General features: G+C 46.8%; 4 non-coding genes and 30 pseudogenes across 4 annotated transcripts; all 34 read right to left on the reverse strand.

Moving 5' to 3' along the window:
- Window positions 1-51: 51 nt before the first annotated feature.
- Window positions 52-170, reverse strand: LOC148259878 (5S ribosomal RNA; annotated as a pseudogene).
- A 562-nt stretch (window positions 171-732) lies between these two features.
- Window positions 733-851, reverse strand: LOC148259879 (5S ribosomal RNA; annotated as a pseudogene).
- A 1,154-nt stretch (window positions 852-2,005) lies between these two features.
- On the reverse strand, window positions 2,006-2,124 carry LOC148259880 (5S ribosomal RNA). The gene has a single exon (XR_015820454.1). It is a non-coding gene; the product is annotated as a 5S ribosomal RNA (ribosomal RNA).
- A 202-nt stretch (window positions 2,125-2,326) lies between these two features.
- On the reverse strand, window positions 2,327-2,445 carry LOC148259881 (5S ribosomal RNA; annotated as a pseudogene).
- Window positions 2,446-3,292: 847 nt separating this feature from the next.
- LOC148259882 (5S ribosomal RNA) lies at window positions 3,293-3,411 on the reverse strand (annotated as a pseudogene).
- A 414-nt stretch (window positions 3,412-3,825) lies between these two features.
- LOC148259883 (5S ribosomal RNA) lies at window positions 3,826-3,944 on the reverse strand (annotated as a pseudogene).
- Window positions 3,945-4,147: 203 nt separating this feature from the next.
- Window positions 4,148-4,265, reverse strand: LOC148259884 (5S ribosomal RNA; annotated as a pseudogene).
- A 236-nt stretch (window positions 4,266-4,501) lies between these two features.
- On the reverse strand, window positions 4,502-4,620 carry LOC148259885 (5S ribosomal RNA; annotated as a pseudogene).
- A 205-nt stretch (window positions 4,621-4,825) lies between these two features.
- On the reverse strand, window positions 4,826-4,944 carry LOC148259886 (5S ribosomal RNA; annotated as a pseudogene).
- A 205-nt stretch (window positions 4,945-5,149) lies between these two features.
- On the reverse strand, window positions 5,150-5,268 carry LOC148259887 (5S ribosomal RNA; annotated as a pseudogene).
- A 560-nt stretch (window positions 5,269-5,828) lies between these two features.
- LOC148259888 (5S ribosomal RNA) lies at window positions 5,829-5,947 on the reverse strand (annotated as a pseudogene).
- A 210-nt stretch (window positions 5,948-6,157) lies between these two features.
- Window positions 6,158-6,276, reverse strand: LOC148259889 (5S ribosomal RNA; annotated as a pseudogene).
- Window positions 6,277-6,482: 206 nt separating this feature from the next.
- LOC148259890 (5S ribosomal RNA) lies at window positions 6,483-6,601 on the reverse strand. Its single transcript, XR_015819994.1, has one exon. It is a non-coding gene; the product is annotated as a 5S ribosomal RNA (ribosomal RNA).
- Window positions 6,602-6,810: 209 nt separating this feature from the next.
- LOC148259891 (5S ribosomal RNA) lies at window positions 6,811-6,929 on the reverse strand (annotated as a pseudogene).
- Window positions 6,930-7,133: 204 nt separating this feature from the next.
- On the reverse strand, window positions 7,134-7,252 carry LOC148259892 (5S ribosomal RNA; annotated as a pseudogene).
- A 523-nt stretch (window positions 7,253-7,775) lies between these two features.
- LOC148259893 (5S ribosomal RNA) lies at window positions 7,776-7,894 on the reverse strand (annotated as a pseudogene).
- Window positions 7,895-8,099: 205 nt separating this feature from the next.
- Window positions 8,100-8,218, reverse strand: LOC148259894 (5S ribosomal RNA; annotated as a pseudogene).
- Window positions 8,219-8,780: 562 nt separating this feature from the next.
- Window positions 8,781-8,899, reverse strand: LOC148259895 (5S ribosomal RNA; annotated as a pseudogene).
- A 559-nt stretch (window positions 8,900-9,458) lies between these two features.
- On the reverse strand, window positions 9,459-9,577 carry LOC148259896 (5S ribosomal RNA). The gene has a single exon (XR_015820551.1). It is a non-coding gene; the product is annotated as a 5S ribosomal RNA (ribosomal RNA).
- A 562-nt stretch (window positions 9,578-10,139) lies between these two features.
- Window positions 10,140-10,258, reverse strand: LOC148259897 (5S ribosomal RNA; annotated as a pseudogene).
- Window positions 10,259-10,464: 206 nt separating this feature from the next.
- LOC148259898 (5S ribosomal RNA) lies at window positions 10,465-10,583 on the reverse strand (annotated as a pseudogene).
- Window positions 10,584-10,789: 206 nt separating this feature from the next.
- LOC148259899 (5S ribosomal RNA) lies at window positions 10,790-10,908 on the reverse strand (annotated as a pseudogene).
- Window positions 10,909-11,117: 209 nt separating this feature from the next.
- Window positions 11,118-11,236, reverse strand: LOC148259900 (5S ribosomal RNA; annotated as a pseudogene).
- Window positions 11,237-11,440: 204 nt separating this feature from the next.
- LOC148259901 (5S ribosomal RNA) lies at window positions 11,441-11,559 on the reverse strand (annotated as a pseudogene).
- Window positions 11,560-12,119: 560 nt separating this feature from the next.
- Window positions 12,120-12,238, reverse strand: LOC148259902 (5S ribosomal RNA; annotated as a pseudogene).
- A 204-nt stretch (window positions 12,239-12,442) lies between these two features.
- Window positions 12,443-12,561, reverse strand: LOC148259903 (5S ribosomal RNA; annotated as a pseudogene).
- Window positions 12,562-13,121: 560 nt separating this feature from the next.
- Window positions 13,122-13,240, reverse strand: LOC148259904 (5S ribosomal RNA; annotated as a pseudogene).
- Window positions 13,241-13,444: 204 nt separating this feature from the next.
- On the reverse strand, window positions 13,445-13,563 carry LOC148259905 (5S ribosomal RNA; annotated as a pseudogene).
- A 560-nt stretch (window positions 13,564-14,123) lies between these two features.
- Window positions 14,124-14,242, reverse strand: LOC148259906 (5S ribosomal RNA; annotated as a pseudogene).
- Window positions 14,243-14,448: 206 nt separating this feature from the next.
- LOC148259907 (5S ribosomal RNA) lies at window positions 14,449-14,567 on the reverse strand. Its single transcript, XR_015821015.1, has one exon. It is a non-coding gene; the product is annotated as a 5S ribosomal RNA (ribosomal RNA).
- Window positions 14,568-14,776: 209 nt separating this feature from the next.
- On the reverse strand, window positions 14,777-14,895 carry LOC148259908 (5S ribosomal RNA; annotated as a pseudogene).
- A 559-nt stretch (window positions 14,896-15,454) lies between these two features.
- Window positions 15,455-15,573, reverse strand: LOC148259909 (5S ribosomal RNA; annotated as a pseudogene).
- A 562-nt stretch (window positions 15,574-16,135) lies between these two features.
- LOC148259910 (5S ribosomal RNA) lies at window positions 16,136-16,254 on the reverse strand (annotated as a pseudogene).
- Window positions 16,255-16,463: 209 nt separating this feature from the next.
- LOC148259911 (5S ribosomal RNA) lies at window positions 16,464-16,582 on the reverse strand (annotated as a pseudogene).
- Window positions 16,583-17,018: the final 436 nt, after the last annotated feature.

A 17,018-nucleotide genomic window follows, 5' to 3' on the forward strand; every position in this document is an offset into this window, starting at 1 on the left:
GGACCCTAGTTCTAGACGCGCGTAACGTCGAACGACCCGTCTGAAAAAAAATTTGTGCGACACGAGGACTTCCTAGGAGGTCACCAATCCGAGTACTACTCTCGCCCAAGCACACTTAACTGCGGAGTTCTGATGGGATCCGGCGCATTAGTGCTGGTATGATCGCACCCGTTTAATTCCGCGCTGCAAATACATAAACACCTTCTCCTTTCTTTCCCCTCCCGTCATTTGTTTCCTTGTGCGTGCGCACTGCACCTCCCGTGCTCGTTCTAATATCAAGTAAAATGCTAAGGTGCCATGACTCACATTTGTGAATAAACCTGAGGACCATAATTCAAGTCGCGCGTATCGTCGAAAGAATCATCTGCAAAAAAATGGGTGCAACACGAGGACTTCCTAAGAAAATGGGTGAAATATAAGGACTTCGCAGGAGGTCACCCATCCTAGTGCTACTCTCGCCCTAGCACCCTTAACTTGCGGAGTTCTGATAGAATCCGTTGCATTGGTGCTGGTATGATTGCTCATGTTTCATTCTGCGCTGCAAATACATACACTTTTTCTCCCTCCAACCCCCCTCCCGTCATTTGTTTCCTTGTGCGTGCACTCTGCATCTCTCCTTTTCGTTTTAATATCGATTAAAATGCCCCTGTTTCTTGACTCACATTTGAGTATAAACAAGTGGACCCTAGTTCTAGTCGCGCGTAACGTCAACCGACCCGTCTGAAAAAAAAATTAATGCGACACGAGGACTTCCCAGGAGGTCACCCATTTGAGTACTACTCTCGCCCAAGCACACTTGACTGCGGAGTTCTGATGGGATCCGGTGCATTAGTGTTGGTATGATCGCACCTGTTTAATTTCGCGCTGTAAATACATAAACTCCTTCACCTTTCTTCCCCCTCCCGTCATTTGTTTCCTTGTGCGTGCACTCTGCATCTCTCTTTCTCGTTCTAATAGAAAGTAATATGCCCCGGCACCGTGACTCACCTTTGCAAATGAACCAGCAGTTTATAATTCCATTCGCGTGTAACGTCGAACAACCCATCCGAAAAAAAATAGGTGCAACACGAGGGCTTCCCAGGTGGTCACCCATCCGGGGCTTTAGTGCTGCTATGATCGCACCTCTTTAATTTCGCGTTGCAAATACATACACTCCTCCTTTCTTCCCCCTCCAGTCATTTGTTTCCTTGTGCGTTCACACTACACCTCTCATTCTCGTTCTAATATCGATTAAAATGCCCCTGATTCTTGACTCACATTTGCGTATAAACCAGCGGACTATAGTTCCAGTCGCGCGTAACGTCGAACGACCCATTTGAAAAAAAATTATTGCGATACTAGGACTTCACAAGAGGTCATCCATCCGAGTACTACTCTCGCCCAAGCACGCTTAACTGCAGAGTTCTGATGGGATCATGTGCATTAGTGTTGGTATGATGCCACTAGTTTAATTTTGCGCTTCAAATACATACACTCCTTCTCTTTTCCTCCTCCTCCCGTCATTTGTTTCCTTGTGCGTGCGCACTGCACCTCCCGTACTCGTTCTAATATCAAGTAAAATGCCACGGCGCCGTGACTCACATTTGCGAATAAACCTGCGGACCATAAATCAAGTCACGCGTAACGTCGAAAGAATCATCTGCAAAAAGATGGGTGCAACACGAGGACCTCCCAAGAAAATAGGTTAAATATAAGGACTTCGCATGAGGTCACCCATCCGAGTACTTTTCTCGCCCAAGCACCCTTAACTGCGGAGTTCTGATAGAATCCGTTGCATTAGTGCTGGTATGATCCCTCATGTTTCATTCTGCACTGCAAATACATACACTCTTTCTCCTCCCATCCACCCTCCCGTCATTTGTTTCCTTGTGCGTGCACTCTGCATCTCTCTTTCTCGTTCTAATATCAAGTAATATGCTCCGGCACCGTGACTCACCTTTGCAAGTGAACCAGCGGTTTATAATTCCATTCGCGCGTAACGTCGAACAACCCATCCGAAAAAAAATTGGTGCAACACGAGAGCTTCCCAGGTGGTCACCCATCCGAGTACTACTCTCGCCCAAGCACACTTAACTGCGGAGTTCTGATGGGATCCGGGGCTTTAGTGCTGCTATGATCGCACCTCTTTAATTTCGCGCTGCAAATACATACACTCCTCCTTTCTTCCCCCTCCCGTCATTTGTTTCCTTGTGCGTTCACACTTCACCTCTCATTCTCGTTCTAATATCGATTAAAATGTTCCTGCTTCTTGACTCACATTTGCGTATAAACCAGCGGACCCTAACTCCAGACGCGCGAAACATCGAACGACCAGTCTGAAAAAAAATTTGTGCGACACGAGGACTTCCCAGGAGGTCAACCATCCGAGTACTAATCTCGCCCAAGCACACTTAACTGCGGAGTTCTGATGGGATCCGGGGCTTTAGTGCTGGTATGATCGCACCTGTTTAGTTTCGCACTGCAAATACATACACTCCTTCTCTTTTCTTCCCCCTCCCATCATTTGTTTCCTTGTGCGTGCGCGCTACCCCTCCTGTTCTCGTTCTAATATCAAGTAAAATGCTACAGCGTCGTGACTCACATTTGCGAATAAACCTGAGAACCATAATTCAAGTCGCGCGTAACGTCGAAAGAATCATCTACAAAAAAATTGGTACAACACGAAGACTTCGCAAGAAAATGGGTGAAATATAAGGACTTCACAGGAGGTAACCCATGCTAGTACTACTCTCGCCCAAGCACCCTTACCTACGGAGTTCTGATAGAATCCGTCGCATTAGTGCTGGTATGATAGCACCTGTTTCATTCTGCGCTACAAATACATACACTTTTTCTCCTTCCCTCCCCCTCCCATCAATTGTTTCCTTGTGCGTTCACACTGCACCTCTCCTTCTCGTTCTAATATCGATTAAAATGCCCCTGATTCTTGACTCACATTTGCGTATAAACCAGCGGACCATAGTTCCAGTCGCGCGTAACGTCGAACGACCCATCTAAAAAAAATTGTTGCGATACGAGGACTTCCCAAGAGGTCACCCATCCTAGTTCTGATGGGATCCAGTGCATCAGTGCTGGTATGATGCCACTTGTTTAATTTTGCGCTCCAAATACATACACTCCTTCTCCTTTCTTCCCCCTCCCGTCATTTGTTTCCTTGTGCGTTCACACTTCACCTCTCATTCTCGTTCTAATATCGATTAAAATACCCCTGCTTCTTGACTCACTTTTGCGTATAGACCAGCGGACCCTAGCTCCAGACGCGCGTAACGTCAACAACCCATCTGAAAAGAAATTTGTGCGACACAAGGACTTCCCAGGAGGTCGCCCATCCGAGTACTAATCTCGCCCAAGCACACTTCACTACGGAGTTCTGATGGGATCCGGTGCATTAGTGCTGGTATGATCCCACCTGTTTAATTTCGCGCTGCAAATACATAAACTCATTCCCCTTTCTTCCCCCTCGCGTCATTTGTTTCCTTGTGCGTGCGCACTGCACCTCCCGTTCTCGTCCTAATATCAAGTAAAATGCTACAGCACCGTGACTCATATTTGCGAATAAACCTGAGGACCATAATTCAAGTCGCGCGTAACGTCGAAAGAATCATCTGCAAAAAAATGGGTGCAACACGAGGACTTCACAAGAAAATGGGTGAAATATAAGGACTTCGCATGAGGTCACCCATCCGAGTACTTTTCTCGCCCAAGCACCCTTAACTGCGGAGTTCTGATAGAATCCGTTGCATTTGTGCTGGTATGATCTCTCATGTTTCATTCTGCGCTTCAAGTCGCGCGTAACGTCCAACGGCACATCTGAAAAAAAGAAAATGGGTGCAACACGAGAACTTCCCAGGAGGTAACCCATCATTGTACTACTTTCGCCAAAACACACTTAACTGCGGAGTTCTGATGGGATCCGGTGCATTTGTGCTGGTGTGACCGCACCTGTTTAATTTCGTGCTGAAAATACAAACACTCCTTCTTCCCTCCCCCCCACCCATCATTTGTTTCCTTGTGCGTTCACACTGCACCTCTCCTTCTCGTTCTAATATCGATTAAAATGCCCCTGATTCTTGACTCAAATTTGCGTATAAACCAGCGGACCATAGTTCCAGTTGCGCGTAACGTCGAACGACCCATCTAAAAAAAATTATTGCGATACGAGGACTTCCCAAGAGGTCACCCATCCGAGTACTACTCTCGCCTAAGCACACTTAGCTGCAGAGTTCTGATGGGATCCAGTGCATCAGTGCTGATATGATGCCACTTGTTTAATTTTGCGCTTCAAATACTTACACTCCTTCTCTTTTCTGCCTCCTCCCGTCATTTGTTTCCTTGTGCGTGCGCACTGCACCTCCCGTACTCGTTCTAATATAAAGTAAAATGCCACGGTGCCGTGACTCACATTTGCGAATAAACCTGCGGACCATAAATCAAGTCGCGCGTAACGTCGAAAGAATCATCTGCAAAAAGATAGGTGCAACACGAGGACCTCCAAAGAAAATGGGTGCAACACGAGAACTTCTCAAGTGGTCACCCATCCGAGTACTACTCTCGCCCAAACACACTTAACTGCGGAGTTATGATGGGATCGGTTGCATTAGTGCTGGTATGATCGCACCTGTTTCATTCTGCACTGCAAATACATAAACTCCTTCTCCTCCCTTCCCCCCTCACGTCATTTGTTTCCTTGTGCGTGAACTCTGCATCTCTCTTTCTCGTTCTAATATCAAGTAATATGCCCCGGCACCGTGACTCACCTTTGCAAATGAACCAGCGGTTTATAATTCCAATCGCGCGTAACGTCGAACAACCCATCCGAAAAAAATAGGTGCAACACGAGGGCTTCCCAAGTTGTCACCCATCCGAGTAATACTCTCGCCCAAGCACACTTAAGTGCGGAATTCTGATGGGATCCGGGGCTTTAGTGCTGGTATGATCGCACCTCTTTAATTTCGCGCTGCAAATACATACACTCCTTCTCCTTTCTTCCCGCTCCGGTCATTTGTTTCCTTGTGCGTTCACACCTCACCTCTCATTCTCGTTCTAATATCGATTAAAATGCCCCTGCTTCTTGACTCACATTTGCGTATAAACCAGCGGACCCTAGTTCCAGACGCGCGTAACGTCGAACGGCCTGTCTGAAAAAAAATTGGTGCGACACGAGGACTTCCCAGGAGGTCACCCATCCGAGCACTAATCTCGCCCAAGCACACATTACTGCGGAGTTCTGATGGGATCCGGTGCATTACTGCTGGTGTGATCGCACCTGTTTAATTTCCCGCTGCAAATACATAAACTCATTCCCCTTTCTTCCCCCTCCCGTCATTTGTTTCCTTGTGCGTGCGCACTGCAGCTCCCGTTCTCGTTCTAATATCAAGTAAAATGCCACGGCGCCGTGACTCACATTAGCGAATAAATCTGCGGACCATAAATCAAGTCGCGCGTAACGTCGAAAGAATCATCTGCAAAAAGATGGGTGCAACACGAGGACCTCCCAAGAAAATGGCTGAAATATAAGGACTTCCCAGGAGGTCACCCATCCGAGTACTTTTCTCGCCCAAGCAACTTTAACTGCGGAGTTTTGATAGAATCCATTGCATTAGTGCTGGTATGATCCCTCATGTTTCATTCTGCACTGCAAATACATACACTCTTTCTCCTCCCATCCCCCCTCCCGTCATTTGTTTCCTTGTGCGTTCACACTTCACCTCTCATTCTCGTTCTAATATCGATTAAAATGCTCCTGCTTCTTGACTCACATTTGCGTATAAACCAGCGGACCCTAATTCCAGACGCGCGTAACATCGAACGACCAGTCTGAAAAAAAATTTGTGCGACACGAGGACTTCCCAGGAGGTCAACCATCCGAGTACTAATCTCGCCCAAGCACACTTAACTGCGGAGTTCTGATGGGATCCGGTGCATTAGTGCTGGTTTGATCGCACCCTTTTAAGTTCGCGCTGCAAATACATAAACTACTTCTCCGTTCTTCCCCCTCCCGTCATTTGTTTCCTTGTGCGTGCGCACTGCACCTCTCGTTCTCGTTCAAATATCAAGTAAAATGCCAGAGCGCCGTGACTCACATTTGCGAAAAAATCTGTGGACCATAATTAAAGTTGCGCGTAACGTCGAACGGCACATCTGAAAAAAAAGAAAATGGGTGCAACAAGAGAACTTTCCAGGAGGTAACCCATCAATGTACTACTTTCGTCAACGCACACTTAACTGCGGAGTTCTGATGGGATCCGGTGCATTTGTGCTGGTGTGACCGCACCTGTTTAATTTCGGGCTGAAAATACATACATTCCTTCTTCCCTCCCCCCCTCCCATCATTTGTTTCCTTGTGCATTCACACTGCACCTCTCCTTCTCGTTCTAATATCGATTAAAATGGCCCAGATTCTTGACTCACATTTGCGTATAAACCAGCGGATTATAGTTCCAGTCGCGCGTAACGTTGAACAACCCGTCTGAAAAAAAAAATTAGTGCGACATGAGGACTTCCCAGGAGGTCACCCATCCAAGTACTACTCTCGCCCAAGCACACTTAACTGCGGAGTTCTGATGGGATCCGGTGCATTAGTGCTGGTATGATCGCACCCATTTAATTTCGCGCTGCAAATACATAAACTTCTTCTCCTTTCTTCCCCCTCCCGTCATTTGTTTCCTTGTGCGTGCGCACTGCACCTCTCATTCTCGTTTAAATATCAAGTAAAATACCACAGCGCCGTGACTCACATTTGCGAATAAATCTGCGGACCATAATTAAAGTCGCGCGTAACGTCGAACGGTACATCTGAAAAAAAGAAAATGGGTGCAACACGAGAACTTCCCTGGAGGTAATCCATCATTGTACAACTTTCACCAAAGCACACTTAACTGCGGAGTTCTGATGGGATCCGGTGCATTTGTGCTGGTGTGACCGCACCTGTTTAATTTCGTGCTGAAAATACATACACTCCTTCTTCCCTCCCCCCCTCCCATCATTTGTTTCCTTGTGCGTTCACACTGCACCTCTCCTTCTCATTCTAATATCGATTAAAATACCCCTGATTCTTGACTCACATTTGCGTATAAACCAGTGGACCATAGTTCCAGTCGCGCGTAACGTCGAACGACCTGTCTGAAAAAAAATTTGTGCAACACAAGGATTTCCCAAGAGGTCACCCATTCGAGTACTACTCTCGCCCAAGCACACTTAACTGCAGAGTTCTGATGGGATCCAGTGCATTAGTGCTGGTATGATCGCACCCGTTTAATTTCGCGCTGCAAATACATAAACTCCTTCTCCTTTCTTCCCCTTCCCGTCATTTGTTTCCTTGTGCGTGCGCACTGCACCTCCTGTGCTCGTTCTAATATCATGTAAAATACGACGGTGTCGTGACTCACATTTGCGAATAGACCTGAGGACCATAATTCAAGTCGCGCGTAACGTCGAAAGAATCATCTGCAAAAAAATGGGTGCAACACGAGGACTTCACAAGAAAATGGGTGAAATATAACGACTTCGCAGGAGGTAACCCATGCTAGTACTATTCTCGCCCAAGCACCCTTACCTACGGAGTTCTGATAGAATCCGATGCATTAGTGCTGGTATGACCGCACCTGTTTAATTTCATGCTGAAAATACATACATTCCTTCTTCCCTCCCCCCCTCCCATACATTTTTTCCTTTGGCATTCACACTGCACCTCTCCTTCTCGTTCTAATATCGATTAAGGAGTGTATGTATAATTCCATTCGCGTGTAACGTCAAACAACCCATCCGAAATAAAATAGGTGCAACACGAGGGCTTCCCAAGTGGTCACCCATCCGAGTACTACTCTCGCCCAAACACACTTAACTGCGGAGCTCTGATGGGATGCCAAGCTTTAGTGCTGGTATGATCGCACCTGTTTAATTTCGCACTGCAAATACATACACTCCTTCTCCTTTCTTCCCCCTCCCGTCATTTGTTTCCTTGTGCGTTCACACTTCACCTCTCATTCTCGTTCTAATATCGATTAAAATGCCCCTGCTTCTTGACTCACATTTGCGTATAAACCAGCAGACCCTAGTTCCAGACGCGCGTAACGTCGAACGACCCATCTGAAAAAAAATTGGTGCGACACGAGGACTTCCCAGGAGGTCACCCATCCGAGTACTAATCTCGTCCAAGCACACTTCACTGCGGAGTTCTGAGGGTATCCGGTGCATTAGTGCTGGTATGATCCCACCTTTTTAATTTTGCACTGCAAATACATAAACTCATTCCCCTTTCTTCCCCCTCCCGTCATTTCTTTCCTTGTGCGTGCGCACTGCACCTCCCGTTCCCGTTTTAATATCAAGTAAAATGCTACGGTGCCGTGACTCACATTTGCGAATAAACCTGAGGACCATAATTCAAGTCGCGCGTATCGTCGAAAGAATCATCTGAAAAAACTGGGTGCAACACGAGAACTTCCTAAGAAAATGGGTGAAATATAAGGACTTCGCAGGAGGTCACCCATCCTAGTGCTACTCTCGCCCAAGCATCCTTAACTTGCGGAGTTCTGATAGAATCCGTTGCATTGGTGTTGGTATGATTGCTTATGTTTCATTATGCGCTTCAAATACATACATTTTTTCTCCCTCCATCCCCCCTCCCGTCATTTGTTTCCTTGTGCGTGCACTCTCCATCTCTCTTTCTCGTTCTAATATTTATTAAAATGCCCCTGCTTCTTGACTCACATTTGCGTATAAACCAGTGGACCATAGTTCCAGTCGCGCGTAACGTCGAACGACCCATCTGAAAAAAAAAATTAGTGCGACTCGAGGACTTCCTAGGAGGTCACCCATCCGAGTACTACTCTCGCCCAAACACACTTAAATGCGGAGTTCTGATGGGATCTGGTGCATTAGTGCTGGTATGATCGCAGCTGTTTAATTTTGCGCTGTAAATACATAAACTCATTCCCCTTTCTTCCCCCTCCCGTCATTTGTTTCCTTGTGCGTGCGCACTGCACCTCCCGTTCTCGTTCTAATATCAAGTAAAATTCTACAGCGCCGTGACTCACATTTGCGAATAAACCTGAGGACCATAATTCAAGTCGCGCGTAACGTCGAAAGAATCATTTGCAAAAAAATGAGTGCAACACGAGGACTTCACAAGAAAATGGGTGAAATATAAGGACTTCGCAGGAGGTAACCCATGCTTGTACTACTCTCGCCCAAGCACCCTTACCTACGGAGTTCTGATAGAATCCGTTGCATTAGTGCTGGTATGATCGCACCTGTTTCATTTCGTGCTGAAAATACATACACTCCTTCTCCTTCCCTCCCCCTCTCATCAATTGTTTCCTTGTGCGTTCACACAGCACCTCTCCTTCTCGTTCTAATATCGATTAAAATGCCCTTGCTTCTTGACTCACAATTGCGTATAAACGACCGGACCCCAGTTACAGTCGCGCGTAACGTCGAACGACCCGTCTGAAAAAAAATTGGTGCGACACGAGGACTTCCCAGGAGGTCACCCATCCGAGTACTACTCTCGCCCGAGCACACTTAACTGCGGAGTTCAGGTGGGATCCGGTGCATTAGTGCTAGTATGATCGCACTAGTTTAATTTTGTGCTGCAAATACATAAACTCCTTCTCCTTTCTTCCCCTTCCCGTCATTTGTTTCCTTGTGCGTGCGCACTGCACCTCCCGTACTCGTTCTAATATCAAGTAAAATGCTACGGTGCCGTGACTCACATTTGCGAATAAACCTGAGGACCATAATTCAAGTCGCGCGTATCGTCGAAAGAATCATCTGCAAAAAAATGGGTGCAACACGAGGACTTCCTAAGAAAAAGGGTGAAATATAAGGACTTCGCATGAGGTCACCCATCCTAGTGCTACTCTCGCCCAAGCACCCTTAACTTGCGGAGTTCTGATAGAATCCGTTGCATTGGTGCTGGTATGATTGCTCATGTTTCATTCTGCGCTGCAAATACATACACTTTTTCTCCCTCCATCCCCCCTCCCGTCATTTGTTTACTTGTGCGTGCACTCTGCATCTCCCCTTCTCGTTCTAATATTGATTAAAATGCCCCTGCTTCTTGACTCACATTTGCGTATAAACCAGTGGACCCTCGTTCCAGTCGCGCTTAACGTCGAACGACCCGTCTGAAAAAAAAATTAGTGCGACACGAGGACTTCCCAGGAGGTCACCCATCCGAGTACTACTCTCGCACAAACACAATTAACTGCGGAGTTCTGATGGGATCCGGTGCATTAGTGCTCGTATGATCGCACCCGTTTAATTTTGCGTTGCAAATACATAAACTCTTTCTCCTTCCATCCCCCCTCCCGTCATTTGTTTCCTTGTGCGTGCACTCTGCATCTCTCTTTCTCGTTCTAATATCAAGTAATATGCCCCGGCACCGTGACTCACCTTTGCAAATGAACCAGCGTTTTATAATTCCATTCGCGCGTAACGTCGAACAACCCATCCGAAAAAAAATAGGAGCAACACGAGAGCTTCCCAGGTGGTCACACATCCGAGTACTACTCTCGCCCAAGCACACTTAACTACGGAGTTCTGATGGGATCCGGAGCTTTAGTGCTGGTAGGATCGCACCTGTTTAATTTCGCGCTGCAAATACATACACTCCTTCTCTTTTCTTCCCCCTCCCGTCATTTGTTTCCTTGTGCGTGCGCACTGCACCTCTCGTTCTCGTTCAAATATCAAGTAAAATGCCACGGCGTCGTGACTCACATTTGCGAATGAATCTGCGGACCATAATTAAAGTCGCGCGTAACGTCGAACGACCCGTCTGAAAAAAAAATTAGTGCGACACGAGGACTTCCCAGGAGGTCTCCAATCCGAGTACTACTCTCGCCCAAGCACACTTAACTGCGGAGTTCTGATGGGATCCGGTGCAATAGTGCTGGTATGATCGCACCTGTTTAATTTTGCGCTTCAAATACATAAACTCCTTATCCTTTCTTCCCCTTCCCGTCATTTGTTTCCTTGTGCGTGCGCACTGCACCTCTCGTTCACGTTCAAATATAAAGTAAAATGCCACGGCGCCGTGACTCACATTTGCGAATAAATCTGTGGACCATAATTAAAGTCGCGCGTAACGTCGAACGGCACATCTGAAAAAAAGAAAATGGGTGCAACACGAGAACTTCCCAAGAGGTAACCCATCATTGTACTACTTTCGCCAAACCACACTTAACTGCGGAGTTCTGATGGGATCCGGTGCATTCGTGCTGGTGTGACCGCACCTGTTTAATTTCGTGCTGAAAATACATACACTCCTTCTTCCCTCGCTTCCTCCCATCATTTGTTTCCTTGTGCGTTCACACTGCACCTCTCCTTCTCGTTCTAATATCGATTAAAATGCCCCTGATTCTTGACTCACATTTGCGTATAAACTAGCGGACCATAGTTCCAGTCGCGCGTAACGTCGAACGACCCGTCTGAAAAAAAATTGGTGCGACACGAGGACTTCCCATGAGGTCACCCATCCGAGTACTACTCTCGCCCAAGCACGCTTTACTGCAGAGTTCTGATGGGATCCAGTGCATTAGTGTTGGTATGATGCCACTTGTTTAATTTTGCGCTTTAAATACATACACTCCTTCCCTTTTCTTCATCCTCCCGTCATTTGTTTCCTTGTGCGTGCGCACTGCACCTCCCGTACTCATTCTAATATCAAGTAAAATGCCACGGCGCCGTGACTCACATTTGCAACTAAACCTGCGGACCATAAATCAAGTCGCGCGTAACGTCCAAAGAATCATCTGCAAAAAGATGGGTGCAACACGAGTACCTCCCAAGAAAATGGGTGAAATATAAGGACTTCGCAGGAGGTCACCCATCCGAGTACTTTTCTCGCCCAAGCACCCTTAACTGCGGAGTTCTGATAGAATTCGTTGCATTAGTGCTGGTATGATCCCTCATGTTTCATTCTGCACTGCAAATACATACACTCTTTCTCCTCCCATCCCCCCTCCCGTCATTTGTTTCCTTGTGCGTGCACTCTGCATCTCTCTTTCTCGTTCTAATATCAAGTAATATGCCCCGGCACCGTGACTCACCTTTGTAAATGAACCAGCGGTTTATAATTCCATTCGCGCGTAACGTCGAACAACCCATCCGAGAAAAAAAAGGTGCAACACGAGGGCTTCCCAAGTGGTCACCCATCCGAGTACAACTCTCGCCCAAGCACACCTAACTGCGGAGTTCTGATGGGATCCGGGGCTTTAGTGCCGGTATGATCGCACCTGTTTAAGTTCGCGCTGCAAATACATACACTCATTCTCCTTTCTTCCCCCTCCGTCATTTGTTTCCTTGTGCGTTCACACTTCATCTCTCCTTCTCGTTCTAATATAGATTAAAATGCTCCTGCTTCTTGAGTCACATTTGGGTATAAACCAGCGGACCCTAGTTCCAGACGCGCGTAGCGTCGAACGACCCGTCTGAAAAAAAATTGGTGCGACACGAGGACTTCCCAGGAGGTCACCCATCCGAGTACTAATCTCGCCCAAGCACACTTAAGTGCAGAGTTCTGATGGGATCCGGTGCATTAGTGCTGGTATGATCGCAGCTATTTAATTTCGCGCTACAAATTCATAAACTCATTCCCCTTTCTTCCCCTCCCCGTCATTTGTTTCCTTGTGCGTGCGCACTGCACCTCTCGTTCTCGTTCTAATATCAAGTAAAATGCTACAGCGCCGTGACTCACATTTGCGAATAAACCTGAGGACCATAAAACAAGTCGCGCGTAACGTCGAAAGAATCATCTGCAAAAAAATTGGTGTAACACGAGGACTTCACAAGAAAATGGGTGAAATATAAGGACTTCGCAGGAGGTAACCCATGCTAGTACTACTCTCGCCTACGCACCCTTACCTACGGAGTTCTGATAGAATCCGTTGCATTAGTGCTGGTATGATCGCACCTGTTTCATTTCGCGCTGCAAATACATACACTCCTTCTCATTTCTTCCCCCTCCCGTCATTTGTTTCCTTGTGCCTGCGCACTGCACCTCTCGTTCTCGTTCAAATATTAGGTAAAATGCCACGGCACCGTGACTCACATTTGTGAATAAATCTGCGGACTATAATTAAAGTCGCGCGTAACGTCGAACGGCACATCTAAAAAAAAAATGGGTGCAACACGAGAACTTCCCAGGAGGTAACCCATCATTGTACTACTTTCGCCAAAGCACACATAACTGCGTAGTTCTGATGGGATCCGGTGCATTTGTGCTGGTGTGACCGCACATGTTTAATTTCGTGCTGAAAATACATACACTCGTTCTTCCCTCCCCACCTCCCATCATTTGTTTCCTTGTGCGTTCACACTGCACCTCTCCTTCTCTTTATAATATCGATTAAAATGCCCCTGATTCTTGACTCACATTTGCGTATAAACCAACGGACCATAGTTCCAGTCGCGCGTAACGTCGAACGACCCATCTGAAAAAAAATTGTTGCGATACGAGGACTTCCCAAGAGGTCACCCATGCGAGTACTACACTCGCCCAAGCACACTTAACTGCAGAGTTCTGATGGGATCCAGTGCATTAGTGCTGGTATGATCGCATCCGTTTAATTTCGCTCTGCAAATACATAAACTCCTTCTCCTTTCTTCCCCCTCCCGTCATTTGTTTCCTTGTGCGTGCGCACTGTACCTCCCGTACTCGTTCTAATATCAAGTAAAATGCCACGGCGCCGTGACTCACATTTACGAATAAACCTGCGGACCATAAATCAAGTCGCGCGTAACGTAGAAAGAATCATCTGTAAAAAGATGGGTGCAACACGAGGACCTACAAGGAAAATGGGTGAAATATAAAGACTTGGCATGAGGTCACCCATCCGAGTACTTTTCTCGCCCAAGCACCCTTAACTGCGGAGTTCTGATAGAATCCGTTGCATTAGTGCTGGTATGATCCCTCATGTTTCATTCTGCACTACAAATACATACACTCTTTCTCCTCCCATCCCCCCTTTCGTCATTTGTTTCCTTGTGCGTGCACTCTACATCTCTCTTTCTCGTTCTAATATCAAGTAATATGCCCCGGATCCGTGACTCACCTTTGCAAATGAACCAGCGGTTTATAATTCCATTCGCGCGTAACGTCGAACAACCCATCCGAAAAAAAATAGGTACAACACGAGGGCTTCCCAAGTGGTCACCCATCCGAGTACTACTCTCGCCCAAGTGCACTTAACTGCGGAGTTCTAATGGGATCCGGGGCTTTAGTGCTGGTATGATCGCACCTGTTTAATTTCGCGCTGCAAATATATACACTCCTTCTCCTTTCTTCCCCCTCCCATCATTTGTTTCCTTGTGCGTTAACACTTCACCTCTCATTCTCGTTCTAATATCGATTAAAATGCCCCTGCTTATTGACTCACATTTGCGTATAAACCAGTGGACCCTACTTCCAGTCGCGCGTAACGTCGAACGACCCGTCTGAAAAAAAAATTAGTGCGACACGAGGACTTCCCAAGAGGTCACCCATCCGAGTACTACTCTCGCCCAAGCACACTTAACTGCGGAGTTCTGATGGGATCCGGTGCATTAGTGCTGGTATGATCACACCTGTTTAATTTTGCGCAGCAATTACATAAACTCCTTCTCCTTTCTTCCCCCTCCCGTCATTTATTTCATTGTGCGTGCCCACTGCACCTCTCGTTCTCGTTCAAATATCAAGTAAAATGCCACGACACCGTGACTCACATTTGGGAATAAATCTGCGGACCATAATTAAAGTCGCGCGTAACGTCGAACGGCACATCTGAAAAAAAGAAAATGGGTACAACACGAGAACTTCCCACGAGGTAACCCATCATTGTACTACTTTCGCCAAAGCACACTTAACTGCGGAGTTCTGATGGGATCCGGTGCATTTGTGCTGGTATAATCGCACCTGTTTAATTTCGCGCTGCAAATACATACACTCATTCCCCTTTCTTCCCCCTCCCGTCATTTGTTTCCTTGTGCGTGCGCACTGTACCTCCCGTTCTCGTTCTAATATCAAGTAAAGCGCCACGGCGCCATGACTCACATTTGCGAATAAACCTGAGGACCATAATTCAAGTCGCGCGTAATGTCGAAAGAATCATCTGCAAAAAAATGGATGCAACACGAGGACTTCACAAGAAAATGGGTGAAATATAAGGACTTCGCAGGAGGTAACCCATGCTAGTACTACTCTCGCCCAAGCACCCTTACCTACGGAGTTCTGATAGAATCCGTTGCATTAGTGCTGGTATGATCGCACCTGTTTCATTTCTTGCTTAAAATACATAAACTCCTTCTCCTTTCTTCCCCCTCCCATCAATTGTTTCCTTGTGCGTTCACACTGCATCTCTCCTTCTCGTTCTAATATCGATTAAAATGCCCCTGCTTCTTGACTCACATTTGCGTATAAACCAGCGGACCCTAGTTCCAGTCGTGCGTAACGTCGAACGACCCGCCTAAAAAAAAATTGGTGCGACACGAGGACTTCCCAGGAGGTCACCAATCCGAGTACTACTCTCACCAAAGCATACTTAACTGCGGAGTTCTGACGGGATCCGGTGCATTAGTGCTGGTATGATCGCACCTGTTTAATTCTGCGCTGCTAATAAATAAACTCCTTCTCCTTTCTTCCCCCTCCCGTCATTTGTTTCCTTGTGCGTGCGCACTGCACCTCCCGTGCTCCTTCTAATATAAAGTAAAATGCTACGGTGCTGTGACTCAGATTTTCGAATAAACCTGAGGACCATAATTCAAGTTGCGCGTATCGTCGAAAGAATCATCTGCAAAAAAATGGGTGGAACACGAGGACTTCCTAAGAAAATGGGTGAAATATAAGGACTTCGCATGAGGTCACCCATCCTAGTGCTACTCTCACTCAAGCACCCTTAACTTGCGGAGTTCTGATAGAATCCGTTGCATTGGTGCTGGTATGATTGCTCATGTTTCATTCTGCGCTGCAAATACATACACTTTTTCTCCCTCCATCCCCCCTCCCGTCATTTGTTTCCTTGTGCGTGCACCCTGCATCTCTCCTTCTCGTTCTAATATCGATTAAAATGCCCATGCTTCTTGACTCACATTTGCGTAGAATCCAGTGGACCCAAGTTCTAGTCGTGCGTAACGTCGAACGACCCGTCTGAAAAAAAAATTAGTGCGACACGAGGACTTCCGAGGAGGTCACCCATCCGAGTACTACTCTCGCCCAAGCACACTTAACTGCGGAGTTCTGATGGGATCCGGTGCATTAATGCTGGTATGATCGAACCTGTTTAATTTCGCGCTGCAAATACATAAACTCCTTCTCCTTTATTCCCCCTCCCGTCATTTGTTTCCTTGTGCGTGCGCACTGCACCTCTCGTTCTCGCTCAAATATCAAGTAAAATGCCACGGCACCGTGACTCACATTTGCAAATAAATCTGTGGACCATAATTAAAGTCGCGCGTAACGTCAAACGGCACATCTGAAAAAAAGAAAATGGGTGCAACACGAGAACTTCCCACGAGGTAACCCATCATTGTGCTACTTTCGTCAAAGCACACTTAACTGCGGAGTTCTGATGGGATCCAGTGCATTTGTGCTGGTATGATCGCACCTGTTTAATTTCGCGCTGCAAATACATACACTCATTCCCCTTTCTTCCCCCTCCCGTCATTTGTTTCCTTGTGCGTGCGCACTGCACCTCCCGTTCTTGTTCTAATATCAAGTAAAATTCCACGGCGCCGTGGTGAATAAACCTGAGGACCATAATTCAAGTTGCGTGTAACGTCAAAAGAATCATCTACAAAAAAATAGGTGCAACACGAGGACTTCACAAGAAAATGGGTGAAATATAAGGACTTCGCAGGAGGTAACCCATGCTAGTACTACTCTCGCCCAAGCACCCTTACCTACGGAGTTCTGATAGAATCCGTTGCATTAGTGCTGGTATGATCGTACCTGTTTCATTTCGTGCTGAAAATACATACACTCCTTCTCCTTCCCTCCCCCTCCCATCAATTGTTTCCTTGTGCGTTCACACTGCACCTCTCCT

The sequence above is a fragment of the Carica papaya genome, chromosome 5 (assembly GCF_054855325.1).
Source record: "Carica papaya isolate Zhongbai chromosome 5, ASM5485532v1, whole genome shotgun sequence".
NCBI classification, from domain to species: domain Eukaryota; kingdom Viridiplantae; phylum Streptophyta; class Magnoliopsida; order Brassicales; family Caricaceae; genus Carica; species Carica papaya.